General features: G+C 36.5%; 1 long non-coding RNA gene across 1 annotated transcript; it reads right to left on the bottom strand.

Moving 5' to 3' along the window:
* Positions 1-2,483: 2,483 nt before the first annotated feature.
* LOC134738036 (uncharacterized) lies at positions 2,484-15,582 on the bottom strand. The gene is made up of 3 exons (XR_010123507.1): positions 15,481-15,582; positions 6,464-6,555; positions 2,484-2,774 (listed from the first exon to the last, which is right to left on the bottom strand). It is a non-coding gene; the product is annotated as an uncharacterized LOC134738036 (long non-coding RNA).
* Positions 15,583-19,992: the final 4,410 nt, after the last annotated feature.

The following is a 19,992-nucleotide window of genomic DNA, read 5'->3' as shown; positions in this document are numbered from 1 at the left end:
CCCTGTATTCACTCAATCTTGCAGTCCCATAAAATGTCTCTCAAATCCTAGAGTCTTTACCATTCTGAATCCATTCATGTATCTGGGATTTTCCATTATTGCTCACTTCATATAAAATGCTGCCAACACAACTCACACCACCGGCACAAAGGTGCTTTTGACTCAAGATCCTTGTTCTTTAAATTGCTATGTTCCTCATATGTCTATGATATTTACTTGGCACTCCCTTTACCATTCACTTTGGGCTTGCACATTATTTGCTATATGAAGGTGTTTTTTTCCTCTGAAAGTAGGTATGCCATGTCTTACTATTCTATCTCACACAACAAAATTGCTTATAAAACTAGGTATGGGTATAAGTGAAATTATTATTACCATCACTACTATCACTACTACTACCACAGTCACTACTATGTAGTTCAGATAGATTTTCTACATCATTTATGATGTAGAATATTTATAAGAATTCAAAATTAAATTTATGCCTTAACACTGAGCTGTCACAAAGAATATCTAAAGCTTCTTTACAAAACGTAAATTCATTAAAAAAAAAAAAAAACATGCTAAGCTCATAAAAGCAAAACTTCAGACACTAGACCACGTTCCTGAGTAAACAAAGTGTCCTTTTCTCATCTTTGTTTACAGCAAGCAATTCTAGACTAAACTTTGTTGAGTAGGAAGATATGGATGGTCTTTTGCTGTACACAAATCGTATATTTATTGTAAACACAATGAGGGAGGTAGGAAGTAACATCACCAAAAACTACACAAAAAAGTTTACTGACCACTATATATTTTGACAAAGCAGATAATTAGATTAACAAATGTTAAAGACATTTTTACATCTAATGAGATAGGCTAAATTAAAAATGATATAACGTCATTTCTGACTTTGCAATATCAAATGATAAACAGATTTAATTCTCAACCAGAAACAGAAGCTCATAGAAGTTCTGCTTTAAAAAATAACCACTATGTTGGTACATATAATTAGTAAATGACCTATAGTATTATCCAGAGTCATTTGAGTTTTAATATTTTGAAGCTAAGGAAAGGAGTTAGTTTGTACAAGGTTTGACCTGACAGAATGAGGTAAAAGGAGTGCTATTGTGAAATCCAGATATATATTTGGATTTTGCACAAAATTAAGACAAGTTAGAGAAAGATATTAATCTGGCTTTATACCTAAAAAATGCACACACTTAATTTGCTGTTGCTCAATATTTGTAAGAAAGAAAGGGGCTAAATATACTTTACTATAAACAATATTATATAGAATTCTTATAGGTAAACACAAATATGAATGAATAAATCTACATGATTGCTAGTGCACTAAAAGGAAACAAAATCTCAAAACCCAGAAAGATATCTAATACATTAATATTTTTGAAGGATTTATTATTATTTTGGTAATGTGGACAAACCCAAATTATTCATCACTGTTGTAGCACACATCAAAATATTGAATTGCTTGTTTTTTTTTGGATTATGTGCCAATTTTGGTATCAACAACATTTTTTTCGTAAAAGTAATGCAAATAGGCATTGATGTCAGTGACTTAATATCCCTGTCTTGACCATTTATCTGATAAAAACACCCTTTTCCAAGTTACCTACAAAACAGAGTTTATGACTCTTCCCCTAAAAAACAAAAATGCTGCAAGTTTTTCTGTTACCAAAGACTGAGAAGCATCCAGGGTTTCTTTCTTGTTTTTAATAGTGAAATTGTTCAGTATCACCTGACTTTTTCAAAACCCCCTTCAGCTGATATTACATGTACAATTTAAAAAAGGAGAGCAAGCCTAAAGCAAAACGAAATAAGAGAGATGTTATAGCTTAACATAATTTGTAACACAATGTAAATATTAGAACACCTCTTTCTATTAAAAATGTGCTGTATTTTACATGCATATTATTTTAAGAGAATATCTATTATATAACCAAACAAGAGAAGTAAAGGTTGATAATAAATCAGTCACAGAGACTGATTTCACACAATTTCCCCACCTTCAAAAGCTACCGAGAGAGAGAAAAAAATTATCTCCTTAATGTTTCAGCTGGCGAAATTTAATGTCAATATTTCAAATTTAGTAATATAACAAATTAAGAAGAATTTATGACCAAAGAAAACGTCAATACAGGGTTTTTTAGATTAAGATACAAACTAGTGGTTAACCAAATACATAAATTTTAAAAGATACTGTCAAATCACAGTTTTAATCATCATATTACGTAAAATAAAACAAACAAAACAGCAGGTTAAAATAAATAATTGTGTCAAATCATCTAACATAAACTAGTTCATTACTCAATTCTGTTAATCATACCACAGTCAAACATTATTACAACTTTGGCAAACAATAAATTGTTTTCTCTTTGCTTTCAAGTTAGCTCTCGATTTTAGAAAATTAGAGTTCTTGTTTCCTAAGTTTCTGTAAATGCTATAGAAATTTAAATTTTCCAACCCGGTGCTATGGCTCATGGCTGTAATCCCAGTATATTACGAGGCTGAGACAGTGGATCACATGAGCCCAGGACTTCAAGACCAGCCTGGGCAACATGGCGAAATCCCACTTACACACACATACACACACACACACACACACACACACACACACACACGAAAATTAGCTGGGCATGGTGGCGCATACCTGTAGTCCCAGCTACTCGGGAGGTGGAGATTGGAGGATCACTTGAGCCCAGGAGGTGGAGGCTGCAGAGAGCCAAGATTGCATCACTGCACTCCTGCCTGGGTGAGGGCGAAAGACTGAGACTCTGTCTCAAAAAATAAATAAATAAATAAGTAAAAAATAAACTTTCCTAGCAAATAAATTTGTTAATTCCAAAGTATTCTTAAAATGTTCCAGGCATCACACTACGTTAATACGTCTGACGCGAAATGCAAAAGGATGAGGTTTACATGATAAAATTATTTTCAATTCTTTTTTCTATTTTTAAAATTTTTAAAATTTTTTAAAAATCAAATTTGCATTTTTTATTTAATTTTATTTAAATTAGCATATCTCAAAAAATATATTCATGAAGAAACATTTTCCAGAAACAAGCAAGCAGCATTCTAAGTAGAAGAAAGTGAGCTGTTTTTGACAAACCTGATGAAAATTAATATTTTGTCTAAGCAATTTTTGAAAAGCCTGTCTAAATAAAACAAAATAGGATCTGTTGAGCATTTTAGAAACTGTAACAGTTACAAAAAATCAATTCACTCTTAAGACATATTACAATGTACCATTTTCATAAATGTTTCAGTACATGCATATTTTTCTCTTCCACTAAACTTACTGAAGTAGTATCAACAGAAAACTAGCAGATTTATGCTGAAACTTCCTCATGCTTTTCTACATACCACCCAGTAACACCACCCAGTAACAATCTACACCAAGCTTTAGGAAATTAGATTAAAGGTGTTGACAACTGGATGAATCATCTCCAAATAATTGAGACATAGTATAATTTAAAAAAAATGGAAAGAAAATGAAAACCTATTAAACATCTGTCCGCAATCAACAAACCTGTAGCCAAGTAAAAGGTCATGGCATTTATTTCCTTGCTGCTCATCTATGTCTTTTGGACAGTGATACAAATATTCACATGTGTTTTACTTGTTTGCTTAGCTAGATATTGAATAGCATGTAGAGGCAAATACATAAATTTAGAAATAATGTTTAAAAATTATTATGTAATTGAATATACAAGTTGCTTTTGTGATCTCTTGGTCAAACATAAAATCGATCAAGCAAGGTCTGCAAACTAGAATAATTTTTATCTTGTTGTTTGAGAAAAATTGAGACTCCACCATGGCTGCACTAAGAGGAATTTTAACATGTTGTCACTGAGCCAAAGCAACGCCGGAACAGCTCTGTCTGTAGTCTCAGGCCAGGGAACATTTTCCATTCTATAACTAATTCCCCAGATGCGTGATCATACCTCATACACACAGAAAACAGAACAATAAGCCCTTAAATATGCTTGTGGGCAGTTTTTCACAAGGGCAAGATTATAGGAGAACATGCCTGCTTAAAGAATTATTCCTTTGTTTTCCCCACTTGTTCTCAAATTATCCATTTCCAATAGCACTAAAATGTGTGGAAAATATCCCTCAGGTGGTCAGTTTGTTTGGAAACTCTTTTACCTGTGTTTGGACACTAAGTTTTCACAAGCTCAAAATTCAAGTGTGCTTTAGTATGTCGTATTGTTTTGTATTTTTTTTCCTCCACATGCTTTTTTTTTTTTGCTGGTGGGACACTCCTCCAGCAAACGGGAGCTTTCTATCTGTTGCTGTTATGTTATAGCTAACTGTGAGTCCGAAGGAAAAAACATCTTTTCCTATAACTTCTTAAGTTAATGCTCTAAAAATGATTAACTTTATCACAGTCTCATGGGGAGGGTGTGCTCTCAGGGCCATCCAGGCATTCTGGGACTTTTGTCAATGTGTTTCTGGAAAGGATGCTTATGAAATAATTCAGATCAACATCCAGGGTTCTTGGAGCAGTCTCCACTTAGACAAGCAGAAATCATTTCTGCCAAGGAAGATGTATTTCCTAGATTTGTAAAAAGCTTTATAAAGAAAATTTTGTTGTAACACTGACTAATAAAATGTAAAAACCAAAAAGAACTTAGCATCTGCAATAAAGAGCTATACCTTTTGGGAAATTTTTAATGTAACTGAGGATCAACCATGTTGTACAACTGTGTGGTTTCTACTCACATAGAACACAAAGTGAATGCTGCCCTTCTACAGCTGGGCAACACGTTGATACTAAACTACATTTTCAGCAAGTAATTTGCAAATAAATAGCAGCAGTTTCCTCTCAGTCGCTGTGGTTTTTTGTACATTGAAGTGTTTTGAAAATGTTCATACTCTTCCAAGTTATGATTGATACCATTACATTTTGAAGTCAAAATGCCACATTTCAGTGAAGTTTCCGGTCACTTAAAGTTATTATTGACAGGGATATATATATATATAATATATATATATTTAGTACATATATATATATAGTAAATATATATATATTTAGTACATATATAATATATATATTTAGTAATAACAATAAATTTTGTGATAATATATATTAACACGAGTGCACTTAGTACCATATACTACTAAATGAAAATAGCTTTAAAATGCTGTCTAGGGTATAAGCAGGTGTATGTATAATGGCCATAGGGCCCAGAGGACAAACAGATTTTGGCATGATGGAAACTGAGCTCAGGTAAGTCATCTGAAGGATTTAAAATTTTTTTACTTTGTTCCTCAGGATTCAGGTTGTGGTCAAACTAATTAAATATGCTGATAAAAATAAATGTTTATGCAAATTAATTATCAAAAAGCTATAAATAATCAAAATGTCCCAAAATGGCCCATCAAACGCCATTGACAGTCTCTGACTCTAAGACATTTATATTTAAAATATAAATCAGAGAAGCTTAAAGGCTGAAGTCTAGTGTCAAAGTCATCTAAGTGGTTAAGCATAGATGTCTTTAGGTTGCATCAATGCCCACTCTGACATGCCTATGAGCAGTAATTCTCTCACTTCACTAACCCCATATCTAAGATAGGTATGATGATGAAAATGCTTTGTCCAAAACACAAATTCCAAACCACTCAGCAAGACATTGTTTTCTTTTTGAACAGGTTCCAGCAGATATTTTTAGTTTTAATTCTCTCCACTCTCCCAAAATCCATAATTGAAATAACCATAAGTTCTGGTTTGTACAGAACGGTTCCTGGTTTCACTTATTGTCCTGATGTTGTTGTTAATGATGCTCTCTTTAATTCCTAAAAGCTTCCCCACTTCAATAATAAAGTTTTAGCTGCCTTGTTAAGGTATGATTGATGTACTAAGGCTGTAAATATTTAGTATATACAACATGACGTGTTTGGAGATAGGTGTATATCTGTGAAGCCATCAGACCATCATCATTATCAATACCATAATCTTACCCAGTATCTTCAAAAATTTCTCCCAGCCCCATTTATTGCTGTTTCTAAAAATAAATTTATTTATTTTTCTTTTTGGAGTATGAGCACTTGACATAAGATCTATCCTCTTAGCAAATTTTAAAGCATTTAATACAGTATTATTAATTATAATATTGCTAATAACCAGGCATGTAATCTGTGTTGTACAGTAGATCTCCAGATGTTTATTTTACATAACTGAAACTTTGTACCTTTTCACCTACACCCCCATTTTCTCCTTCCTTCCAGCCCCTTGTAATCACCATTCTACTCTCTGCTTATGTGTGTTTCATTACTTTAGATTCCACGTATAAGGGAAGCCACGCACTATTTGTCTCTCTGTGCCTGGCTTATTTCACTTAGCAGAATGTCCTCCAGATTAATTCATGTTGTCAGAAATGGCACAATTTCTTTCCTTTTTAAATAGATAATAAATTACTTTGGAACAATATATCTCACACCCCACCTTGATTATTTTTACCTTTGTGGTTTTGCATGTTCTGTTTCGACCCTTTTCTCTGTGAAATTCTTTCTGATGTCCTTAACCATCCTACTCTTCAAATCAGAGTCGAGCTGTGAATTAGAGGACATTGGTGAATATGTGATGTTTGTGCTTGCCCAGCGCTGCCCCCTAGCCTTCTTCTCTAATAGTATCCAAAATATCCTTTGTGGGTCCTTGCTTTCTTCAGTCCATGTGACCTTGTCTCCAGATACAGGGCTGAGCATATGACCCAGGACTGACCATCTGGAACATCCAGGCTTTAATGATTAGTTTGGGCTGGGCATATGATCCAGATTCCAACAAATAGGCTAGTCCAAGGATTCCCAGCAGTCATCTGCCCACAACAAGGGAAAACCTACTTTGGAGCAATTCTTCTCTAAGTGTAACCTTTGAACCAGCAGTACCCTAACTTATTAGGTATCAAAATTCTCAGGCCTGACTCTAGACATATTGAAACAAAAACTCTGGAAATGGAAGGCAACAATCTACCTATGTTGCTTACATTTTTGCTGATGTGACTTTACTTGGAGACTCTCTCTGCTTACAATGTTCTTTCCCCTTTGCTGAATGTTTGAATTTGGCTCTTTTTTGAGAACCACATCAAAAGTTTTCTTTTTCAGGAAAACATTCTTAATTTTTTTAATTATTGTCTTCAACTTTCATTTTTACTTTACATGTGCAATTTTCAATCTTTAATGTGGGATGTCCTGCAATAGTGTTATTTATATGCATACCTCATTTACCCCATCAGCTTAAAGTTACCCCAAAAACAAAAGACAGGCTTTTCCATGATTGAATCTGCAATCATAGGTATTGACGAATGAACAGATGAATGATTATCTCTTGTTTAAAAGATATTAAGGTAAATGGATTAATAGAAGAGCTCAAAAGAACTTTTTCTGACATAAAGTAATTGAAATTCTTTTAAAAATCTTAGTGTTCTTTTCTAATGTTCCTTAGAGATTAATAATTTATAAGACTACTTAATGCATTTAGCTCCTGAAAAATTGTTTATATTTTTAGGTTATTAGATAATGGAGTTTTATCTTGATATCCATTTCACATCAATGGTTACGACATTGTGGGCCTTTCAGAAGCTGAAACAGAAAGAGAGTTGGACAAGAAATTGTTAAAACTGAGGTTGACTTCACAATAAGCTATTTTATGCATGGACATAGCACCCAACTCCTCCGTACCTCAGTGTCTCCTCAGCAAATTAACACATCTCTATTTATATCTGTATTATCAAGTGGCTAATGAACAAGGCAAGCTACCACATATGTTGAAATTGAGATGACTGAATAAATAAACATAAATAATAACTGAATAAATAAACATACCTATGTGTATACACACACACATACATGCACAATAGTTGTATAGTTTACCTAGAATTGGATATATCTGGGGTTGCATTAAATATTGGAATTGAATTCTATTGATAATTGAATAAATATGTCACAGAGCTGCAGTGATTATAATAAAGTTACTTGCAGAAGTTTGGAAACAATATTGAGTGAGAAGTCCTCTTTCTAACACCCAAACTGTTTTGCTTAAATTAAAAGCAAGAGCGCCTATAATTCCAGCTACTAGGGAGGCTGAGGAAGAGAATTGCTTGAACCCGGGAGGCAGAGGTTGCAGTGAGCCGAGATCACACAACTGCACTCCAGCATGGGTGACAGAGTGAGACTCCATCTCAATTAAAAAAAAAAAAGAAACAGGAATCATAAAATAAAAAGGATTGGAAATCATTGAGAATCGAAAGTATTGTACGGGTTATGTAACAAAAGTTTCACTCCGTCTAAAATTATCAAAGGATCCAGGGCATCTTTCGCTGGATGAGCTGGACCAATCAATAGAAATGTGCTTTCATACATGTTGGTATATATTAGGAAGTGAGAGTATTTGGAAATTAGCTTACATATTGCAGATATAAATGAACGTGAGTTATCAACCTTGAATGATGATCTTGGGAATTAACAGCTGGTGGTATAAAAAATATGAAGCCAGGTGCGATAGCTCACACCTGTTAACACAGCATTTTCAGAGGCCAAGGTCGGAGGTTTGCTTGTGCCCAGGAGTTCAAGACCAGCCTGGGCAACATGGTAAGACCTTGTCTCTCAAAAAAAAAAAAAAAAAAAAAAATGCTTAAAAATAGCCGAGCATGGTGGAGGACGCCACCAGTAATCCCAGGTACTTGAGAGGCTGAGGTGGGAGGATTGCTTGAGCCTAGGAGGTCAAGGCTTCAGTGAGCCATGTTTGTGCCACTGCACCCCATCCTAGGCAACAGGGTGAGACCCTGTATCACAACAAAATAAACAAAACATGAGAAACTTTTAAAGAAGTAATATAAATATTTCAAGTAGAGATGTCACCTTCAATTAAGAAAAGGCTTAGGAAGAGGGCTAAATGTCTGACTTTGACTATTTGTATGGAAAAAATATGTTGGGCCTAGGAATAGGAAAACATGGGCTCTGCTTTATCTTTCTCATTTCACATTCATTTATCATTCATTCTTAAGTATTTATTTAAAGCTAATATTGTGTCAGGCACCTTGCTAAGAACTGAGGAGGCAGTAATGAAGGATATGGAAATTCTATGCCCTCAATAAAGTTAATATGTTATTAAATGTTTACTTTTTTAAAAGATCTTATTTTTTAGAGAAGTTTTAGATTTACAACAAAACTAAGAGGAATATACTGAGATTTACTATATACCCACTCCCCAAACACATGCATAGCCTTCCCCATTCTCAACATTTCCCCAATAGAGTGCTATATTTATTATAACTGATAAATCTACATTGGTGCATCATAACCACCCCTTGTCCATAGTTTACATTAGGCTTCACTCTTGCTGTTGTATATTCTATAGGTTTGGAAAAATGAATAATGGCATGTATCCATCATAACAGTATCACACAGTGTATTTTCAATGCCCTAAAAATACTCCTGTGCCCTACTTATTTATCCCCATCCTCCCAAAACTGAAGACCACCAATCTTTTTATTGTTTTCAAAGTAGTGCCTCTTCCAGAGTGTCATATATTTGGAATAATACAATACATAGCCTTTTCAGATTGGTGTCTTTCACTTAGTAATGTGATACCACAAGGAAATCATGGAGTTATTGCATGCAGTGCAAAATCCCAAGGAGGTGGCAGTCTTACACTGCTGAAGCCATCAAAAAGGGTAAGGAGAGGGGAGAACAGCAGCATAAGTTGCTGGCAGAGGCAGGGGAAGACCAGAAGAAGGGAAAGAGAGAAAGACAGAAAGTCAGAGAGAGAGAGGGGAAGAGACAGAGACAAAGAGGGAGTCAGAGAGAGAGAGAGAAAGAGACAGACAAAGAAGGAGTCAGAAAGAGAAAAAGAGAGAGACAAAGAAGAAGTCAAAGAGAAAGAAAGAGAGATGGAAGTAGTAAAGAAAAACCAGTGTACCCTATTCCTTTAAAAGTCAGAGTAAATTTAAAACCTATAATTGATAACTGAAGATCTTCTCTGTGACCCTGTAACACTCCAATACCACCTTGTTGTCAGTGTAAACAAGGGCATAGCCTGAAAGCACCGAGGCCACTGACAACCCATAGCCTTCCTATCAAAGGTCCTTAACCCAGCAGGTTTCCTAACAGGGGATCTAAATCTTAATTAATTATCATACAAAGATCTGACCAGATCTAGGTGGAACTCCCTTCAGGACAGGATGATAGATGGTTCCTCCTGGCGATTAAGGGAAAAAGACACAATGGGTATTCAGTAAGTGATAAGGGAACTCTTGTAGAAGCAGAGTTAGGAGAATTGCCTAATAATTGGTCTGCTCAAATGTGCAAACCGTTTGCACCCGGCTAAACCTTAAAGTACTTACAGAATCAGGAAGGAGCCATCTATACCAATTCTAAGTTAATATGGACTGAATGAGGTTTTATTAATAGCAAAGAAAAATGAAAATCCCAAACTTAAAAGGTTTTCAACAAAAGTAAAGTTTGCTAAAAATTAACAGTGTAGCATGTATTATGCTAACTTCTAATCTTGAGGAAATCAGACCCTATTAGTGCCCCTCAAAGCTCAAATCTGTCAGCACAGGGCTATACAACTAATATCTCAATTTATAGGGTTAGAAATGGCCACTGCTACAGGAACTGGAATAGCAGGTTCATCTACTTCATTACCCTACTACCACATACTCTCAAAGGATTTCTCAGACAGTTTGCAAGAAATAATGAAATCTATCCTTACCTACAATCCCAAACAGACTGTTTGGCAGCAGTGACTCTCCAAAACCGCCAAGGCCTAGACCTCCTCACTGCTGAGAAAGGAGGACTCTGCACCTTCTTAGGGGAAGAGTGTTTTTACACTAACCAGTCAGGGATAGTATGAGATGCTGCCTGGTGTTTATAGGAAAAGGCTTCTGAAATCAGACAATGCCTTTCAAACTCTTATACCAACCTCTAGAGTTGGGCAACGTGGCTTCTCCCCTTTCTAGGTCCTATGACAGCCATCTTACTATTACTCACCTTCGGGCCCTGTATTTTTAACCTCCTTGTCAAATTTGTTTCCTCTAGAATCGAGGCCATCAAGCTATAGATGGTCTTACAAATGGAACCCCAAAAGAGCTCAACTAACAATTTCTACCAAAGACCCATGGACCAACCTGCTGGCCCTTTCACTGGCCTAAAGTGTTCCCCTCTGGAGAACACTACAACTGCAGGGCAGGTCCTTTCTTCGCCCCTGTCCAGCAGGAAGTAGCTAGAGCGATCATTGCCCAATTCTCAACAGTAGTTGGGGTGTCCTGTTTAGAGGGGAGATTGAGAGGTGAAGTCGGCTGGGCTTCTGGGTCAGGTGGGGACTTGGAGAACTTTTCTGTCTAGCTAAAGGATTGTAAACACATCACTCAGTGCTCTGTGTCTAGCTAAAGATTCATAAACGCACCAATCAGAACTCTGTAAAAATGCATGAATCAGCACTCTGTGTCTAGCTAAAGGTTTGTAAATGCACAAATCAGCACTCTGTGTCTAGCTAAAGGTTTGCAAATGCACCAATCAGCACTCTGTAAAAATGCACCAATCAGCACTCCATAAAAACGGACCAATCAGCACTCTGCAAAATGGACCAATCAGTGCTCTGTAAAATGGACCAATCAGCATGAGATGGGTGGAGCCAAATAAGGGAATAAAAGCTGGCCACCCCAGTCAGCAGCAGCAACCCACTGGGGTCCCTTTCCACACTGTGGAAGCTTTGTTCTTTTGCTCTTTACAATAAATCTTGCTGCTGCTCACTCTTTGGGTCTGCGCTACCTTTATGAGCTGTAACACTCACTGCAAGGGTCTGCAGCTTCACTCCTGAAGTCAGCAAGACCATGAACCCACCAAGAAGAACAAACAACTCCGGACATGCCACCTTTAAGAGCTGTAACACTCACTGCGAAGGTCTGCAGCTTCACTCCTGAAGTCAGTGAGACCATGAACCCACCAGAAAGAAGAAACTCTGGACACATCTGAAGGAAGAAACTCCGGACACATCATCTTTAAGAACTGTAACACTCACCACGAGGGTCTGCGGCTTCATTCTTGAAGTCACTGAAACCGAGAACCCACTGGAAGGAACCAATTCTGGACACAGTGGTATCTCATTGTTGTTTAAATTTGTGTTTCCCTAATGTGATATGATGTGGACAATATTTTCATATGCTTATTTTGCATCTGCATATGTTCTTTGATGAGGTGTCTGTTAAGGTCTTTGGCCCATTTTATAATCAGGTTGTTTGTTTTCTTATAGTTGAGTTTTAAGGTTTCTTTACATATTTTGAATAGCAGTCTTTTATCAGATATGTCTTTTAAAAATATTTTCTCCCAATCTGTGTCTTGTCTTCTCATTCCATTGACATTGTCTTTCACAGAAGTTTAATTTTAATGAAGTCTAGCTTATCAATTATTTATCAATTACGTGGACATTTACTTGTTCAGCACTATTTGTTCTATAAAACTGTCTTTGCTCTGTTGTACTGCCTTTCATCTTTTTCTAAGTACATTTGGCTGTGTTTCCTTGAGTCTATTTCTGCACTGTCCTGTTCCACTGATCTATTTGTCTGTTCTTTCTCTGGTATTATATGTCTCAATTACTATAGCTTTCTAGCCGGTCTTAAAGTTGGGTAGTGTCAGTCCTCCAGCTTTGTTCTTCCCTTTCAATGTCGTGTTGACTATTCTGGGTCTTTTGCTTTCCATATAAACTTTAGAATCTGTTTGTTGACATCCACAAGATAACTTGCTGACATTTTTATTAGGATTGAGTTGAATCTAAAGATCAAGTTGAGAAGAAATGACATTTTAACAATATGAATTCTTCATACCTATAAATATGGAATATTCCTACATTTATTTGGTTCTTTGATTTCCTTCATTAGATTTCTGTAGTTTTCCTTATACAGATCTTGTGTATATCTCTTAGATTTATACCTAAGTATTTCATTTTAGGGGATACTAATATAAATGAAATCATGTTTTTAATTTCAAATTCCACTGGTCCACTGCTAGTATGTAGCAAAGTAATTAACTTTCATATATTAACCTTGTATCTTACAACCTTGTTATAATTGCTTATTAGTTCAAGAAGTTTGGGGGTCAGTTCTTTTGGATTTTATTCATGGACAATCATATCATCTGTGGACACAGACAATTTAATTTTTTCTTCTCATATGTATAACTTTTATTTCCTTTTCTTAACTTTATTAGCTCAGATGAATGTTTAGTTTTTGAGTTTTAATATTCTCTTAATTAATAAAGATTGTGGAACTACTGAAATCAAGATCATGGACTCCACTTAGCTATATTATAAACAAATTGCCCTGCATTTACAAGGGAAACCTAATTAGCAGGGGCTGCAAAGTCCATGATCTTCTGCTTGTCTCTCAACTCAGCATCCCCTTTTTGCACTTCTCCTAACTGCATGCAACAGGCTAGTTACAACAAACTTCATGTAATTTATCAAATTAAACCTGAGTGTTTCCCATCTGAAAGACAAAACCGCCCATGGTTTTGGTTTGCTTGGTATCCCTGCCTGCCCAAGAACCCGCAACGGTCCCTGGACCCTGCTGATCGGAATAGTTCCACACACCAACACAGCAGCAGAAACACCTCTTGCCCAAGAACCCACAACGGTTCCTGGACCCTGCTGATCGGAACAGTTGCGCACACCAACACAGCAGCAGAAACACCTCTTGCCCAAGAACCCATAACGGTTCCTGGACCCTGCTGATCAGAATAGTTGTGCTCACTGACGCAGCAGCAGAAACACTAGTTTTCCTCCTAAACCACAAGGAGGACCGAGGAATGTCAGATTTAGTGGTCCTTACCGACGCATTCTCAAAAACCTGCACCCTTGCCTGTCCTATACCACAAAGAGGACTGAGAAAAGTCAGATTTAGTGGCACTTACCAATGTATTCTTGAAAACCTGTTAGAGTCCTAAGCATTCTCCTGCTAGTATTGGGACCTTTCCCCTGTCCTATAAAGATGTTATACCCCAAAAATGGAGTGGAGGTCCATACCCTGAGGGAGGAAAGGGATCTCCAGGGTTGGAAGAGTGACACCTCTTGTCCTCATTTCTCATCATCTGAGGAAGGATCCTCAGACAATTTTTGCTTTGGGCAAAAATTATATCTTTCTGATTGGTGAGCCAGGGTGCTTAAAGAAGGGAACAGAGTCCTAGAGTTTATACTAGAAATCATTCTTTTAGGAGAAACTGGAAAAGCACCAGAGACAGAGACTGGTTTTTAGAAGCAGGACGAGCCTCCGAGAAGAGAGGCAGGAGGAAGTTTGTCTGACAAGCATTAGGACCCAGGAGGCAAGGGTCAGGATAGATAGGATAGATGGGCCAGTCGCGCTTGGGCAACATGACCTTGAGTGTTCCGCTCCTGGCTGCAGGGTCAACCAACTTGTTGTTGTGACCCCGGAGCTGAATGGCTTTCCTCTCTCTCGACCCTCAGCTCAGCCCAGAAGTACAGGAAAAGTGGAAGCCGGTTCCAAGTAAACCAACGCTCCCAACTCCAAAGAGTCAGGGGTTGTTAGAGAGCCCTTTCCCAGAAAGCCCGACACCCATGTCTTTAGTCCAGCGACCGCACTAGTCACTTTTAACTGGCTGACAGAGCCCGGTATTTAGCCCCCAAATTCTAAGGAAAAACAGGTCAGAATAGCAAGTGAAAGGGGTCCAATGGTACTCACTGCTTGGTGATTGTCCCTTTGTGGTCATCAAAATGTGTTCGGAATTGGTTCCTTTCGGTGGGTTCTTGGTCTTACTAACTTCAAGAATGAAGCCGCGGACCCACGCGGTGAGTGTTACAGTTCTTAAAGGTGGTGTGTCCGGAGTTTGTTCCTTCAGATGTTTAGATGTGTCTGGAATTTATTCCTTCTGGTGGGTTCGTGGTCTCGCTGACTTCAGGAGTGAAGCCACAGACCTTCACAGTGAGTGTTACAGCTCTTAAAGGTGGCGCGTCTGGAGTTGTTTGTTCCTCCCGGTGGGTTTGTGGTCTTGCTGACTTCAGGAGTGAAGCTGCAGACCCTTGCAGTGAGTGTTACAGCTCATGAAGCTAGTGCAGACCCAAAGAGTGAGCAGCAGCAAGATTTATTGTGAAGAGCAAAAGAATAAAGCTTCCACAGCCTGGAAGGGGACCCAAGTGGGTTTCCGCTGCTGGCTAGGGTGGCCAGCTTTTATTCCCTTATTTGTCCCACCCACATCCTGCTAATTGGTCCATTTTACAGATTGCTGATTGGTCCCTTTTACAGAGTGCTGATTGGTCCATTTTACAGAGTGCTGATTGGTCCATTTACAATCCTTTAGCCAGACACAGAGCACTGATTGGTATGTTTACAATCCTCTAGCCAGACAGAAAAATTCTCTGAGTCCCCACTTGACCCAGGAAGTCTAGCTGGCTTCACCTTTCATGGGCAACATGGTGAAACCCCATCTCAATAAAAAATACAAAAATTAGCTAGGCCTGGAGGCACACACCTGTAGTCTCAGCTACTCAGTAGCTTGATGTGAGAGGATGGCTTGAGCCAGGAAGGCAGAGATTGCAGGGAGCTGAGATCATGCCACTGCACTCCATCCTGGGCAATAAGGTGAGACCCTGTCTCCAAAAAATAAAAATAAGAAAAAGAAACATTAAGAAAAAAAAGTAAACAAAGAGAATCAAGATGGCAAAAACTGTTTCTTAGAACATAATAATAAAAGTAATAAATCTGTGGCAAGACATATAGATAAACTTTTTAAAACAGAGATACAAGTTACAAATAACTAATATCAATATTATTCAGGCATTTAAAGGATAATGACATAATATAAATAAACATATGCCAACAAATTTGAAATAAATTGCTAGGCAAGTACAACTTTAAAAATGAAATGAAAAAGAAAAACTGAATAGTCCTACAAATTCATTAATCATTCTACTATTTGACCATCTAACTTATCTTTAAATTGTTTTGTAACTATTATGCATTTTTATTCAGACTCATATGTAACATCCGTGTGTATGTGTATAAACAGTTTATGTAATGTGACAGTCAATGAAAAAAACAGAAGAATAAAGACTAAAGAAACCCATGAAAAGAACGTAAATGATACTACTGGGGCTCTGAAAATAATACCCCAAAATGAAGGCATCAAAAGCAGTTTCTCTCTGACCTTCTCCTGCCCTCCTCTGTCCTGTCTCTTAGCCTTCATCCATCCCTGAGGCAAGTCATAGAAACTAAAACCACTTTTCCCTAAAGTCAGCTATAAAGCCTAAAAATATTACTCTGAATTTTCCCCACATTTCTGTGTAACAACTGGCCATAAAGAAATTAGGACCCTCATTTCAGAAGAGTCCTACCCCATACCTGGGAGGAAGAAATTCTGTACAGAAAGGGCAAGAAGAACCTGAACAAACAGGCCCTGCTAGAATTCTTGAGTCTATCACTGATAGCTCCTGTCCTTTTCTGTTCAATCACACTTGTACATGGCTGTCCCTGCTTCATTCAACCGAAGCATAAAATTGGATATCTTCCCCTGTATCTCTGGGTCTTCATTCTGGAGGCTTCCATGTCACAGAAAACTATAATCAAATAAATGTGTTAAGTTTTTCTCTAATGTGTCTTTTGTTATAGAGGTGTTGGCCATTGCTCTTATGAAGAAGAAAAAGATCACTCCTTTTCTGCCCCTACAATACCATAATCAACAAAAGAAATAATGTCATGAGATGCATTTTGCACAATATTTTTAGTGGTATGAATTTACAAACTGTGAGCCTGCAAATGGAAAACCTGCCATAAAATGCATTAAGTATAAAACTTTGACGTGGGTGGTTCTCATGTGATGTTGCCCATCTGTTCATGAAGCAAAGAAAATCCTTAAAAATTCTTTTAAATAATAAGAAATGCTCTGCAAGACAAAATAGAAGTAGTAAATGAAACCCTTTGTAAGGCTGAATTCTTAAAAGTGGATTTATCTAAACTCAAGTTATAAATCTACATATTTTATAGAAATATATAAGCATTTTAAAAAGTATTTAAGTACACCCAGACTTTACTCCATTATGTGTGTACGCACTGAGGTTGCTGTATGCAGTCATATAACAAGAAGAGGGGGTGGCTCTAATTGATGTAAAATAATAAACATGAATAAGTTAATTTTAAATTAGAATTTGATGTATAATATACAGTTATGTAAAAAATAAGAAGTGTTATAGTAATTTGTAGATTTTGGTTATGAATATACAAATAAAAAAGCCCAAGTCATCTATATATGTGAATTCCTATGTTTGTCAGATCAAGAGGAAAGTTATGGAGGGATAAACAAGTCTATTAGCATTAACTTGATGAGGAAACGAAGACTAAAAGGGGTGGGGGAGTCAATCAGATAGAAGATGATTAAATTATGGGTGCCTGTGTTTATTTCCTTTTTTAAATTTCATATTTTTCACTTAATACAAACCACATGTTAATTTAGTCAGGCCATGTTGTCATATGTTTCATGTTAAATGCGATATAAATATCTTTTAAAGGAATTGCCTTTAAATTCAGACTGCACTGAATTTGTGTTGGACTCTACCACTTACAAGCTATGTCCTTTGGCAAGTAAGTAAACCCTTCTGTCTATGTTTCCTCATCAGTAGAATAAGCATAAGAATAGTAACCACATCAGATTGTAGAGGAGTTAAAAGAGAAGATGTGAAGGTGTGTGAAAATTACACAAAATAAGCCATGATACCTAGTAATCACTCACTAATCGGCAGTAAATTTTATTCCCCTCTCATAGAGGAGAAAGCCCTTAAAGATCACCTAATCAATTGAAATGTCAGAGGCAGCCATCAACCTAATTCTCAGACCAGATTCTGATCAATTTAAGAAATAAAACAAAGATGAAAGCCAAAAATAAAACAAAGTGAAAGCCAAAAATATCCTATTATACAGATAAAATGTGGTTACATAACTTGTTATAAGAGTCAGATAACCTACTCTTACGCTAAGGAGACTACCCCTAGACTGAAATTTGGGGTAGCCAAACACAGGAAATTTTGTCTTCAGGTTTAACATGCTTATTTTGATGTTTAGAATGAACAGAGAAAGAAGCATTAAAGCTATCAAATATCGTGCAGTGGACTTTTGAGAGCTTCACTTCATCTCATTGAGACTTGTAGACCAATATGTGGCATTCATCAATCAACTAACTGATCAACTGAATAACTCCATCTTAGACACAGGGTTAGGGCAATGATAGCAGTTTGTTTAGGGAAAATCTCTCCTCAAGAAAACCAGAATTGTGGAAAGGGTGTTCCTTTCTGACAGTGCCCAGCAGTTTTGAAACTTTGTATTAGAAAACTCTCTTATCAAAATTAATCTTATGGGAAGTCTCAATGCATGAAACTACTTTACTTACATAAATGGCTGAAGGGAGGAAGGAATCGTAAAACTTCACTCTGGATCACAAAATTTCACTAATCAATGCTAATTATCAATCATGTTCCTACATCTCTCCTAAAATAATACTTATACCACAAAACAAAACAAGACAAAAAGCAAGCAAATAAAAAGTTTGAAACATGTAAATAGCACATATTTTTAGTTATTGACTTTATTCAATATGTTTGAATTTTCTTTTATTTTGCTTAACATACATTAAACAGCCTAATTCCAGAAACTGCAGTTCAAATACACTCCAGTTACAGTTCACAGACAACACTCTGGTTATTTTCACTGTATCACTTACTTCCCTGTAATATTGGCTTTCCATGCAGAGATTTTGTCATTTATTTTTATATAATATAACCGATAGTAGAAATTGGACTATTGGGTGCGTATGGTTACAGTCTTATGCACTGTGGAAAAATCATTTCTTTTTATCCCATACAGCTTTGAATTATCCAATGACTTGAAAGAAAGGTTTTCAGGGAGAAATTATATAACTTCACTGGACAGAATTTTATGCCAAATTTCACAAATGGCCTGCCGAAAAAAAAATGAAAGTTTTCTTCTTTTTAAGATTTTGAAGGTATGCAAAGTTCACTTATAAAATGATTCAAACTCATGTACATGATTCTTTGATGTATGTTCCAGTTTATATGTTATATGGATTTCAGATTCATCCTGAGAAAATAATCTTATGAGCAGGGATGTCTTTGTAAGGCCATACAAATGGTTTGTATGAAAATAACTATTTTTCATGATACCTGTTCTTAAAATTAACAAGCCAATAGTTAACAGTCTGTTGGAATTTTTTTCCGACATATTTATTCTTAGAATCACTCTATTAGCTATATTAGTTTAGAAATCTCTCTAAATTAGGTCAATGCCATATTATGACTGTTTTAGCCCTGGTTATAAGTAAAATCACATATGTATATGTTTATATAACTATGTATTATATGCATACACACACACAAACTCACATATATATATATTCAATTTCCTACCGTCCCTCTCAGAAAACATCTATAATCTAACAAAATTAACTTTCATTCTGGTTATTCTCAAAAGATGACTTTGTCTAAGAATTCACAGAGAAAATTTGGGAAGACACTTTTTAAAAAATTTCCTATCTCCCCCTTCTTTCCCCATGAAACATCCATGCCAACTTCTGATCCTCTAGTTTTAAAGATTGTGTCCATCTTGTGGCTCAATGCAAAGTCACCCACTGGCACTGTTTGTCCTACATTCTTCTGTTTCTTATGGATCATTGCTCCATCTGTCTTCCTCTCTATTATATCTTCATAGATATTTTAGCTTAGCATATAAACACCAATACTTCTTAAATAGTTATGCCTCTTTGTATCACAACCTTCTCCTTTTCTACTGTAAGGGATAGGGCTTTAGCACAGTTGTTCTGTGGTTACATAACAACAACTGAGAAGGCTCTAAGCAAGAAGAGTGTTTGGAGAGTGAGAAGATGAGAAAATGCCAGGGTCGCTGAAGAACAGAGTGGGAAGACAGAGGGGAAAGAAGATGAGAATTTGCTCATCAGAGCCCATCAGAAGCTCTCAGAACT

Source organism: Pongo pygmaeus, chromosome 14, assembly GCF_028885625.2.
Source record: "Pongo pygmaeus isolate AG05252 chromosome 14, NHGRI_mPonPyg2-v2.0_pri, whole genome shotgun sequence".
Taxonomy (NCBI): domain Eukaryota; kingdom Metazoa; phylum Chordata; class Mammalia; order Primates; family Hominidae; genus Pongo; species Pongo pygmaeus.
This window is presented reverse-complemented; position numbering and strand designations above follow the sequence as displayed.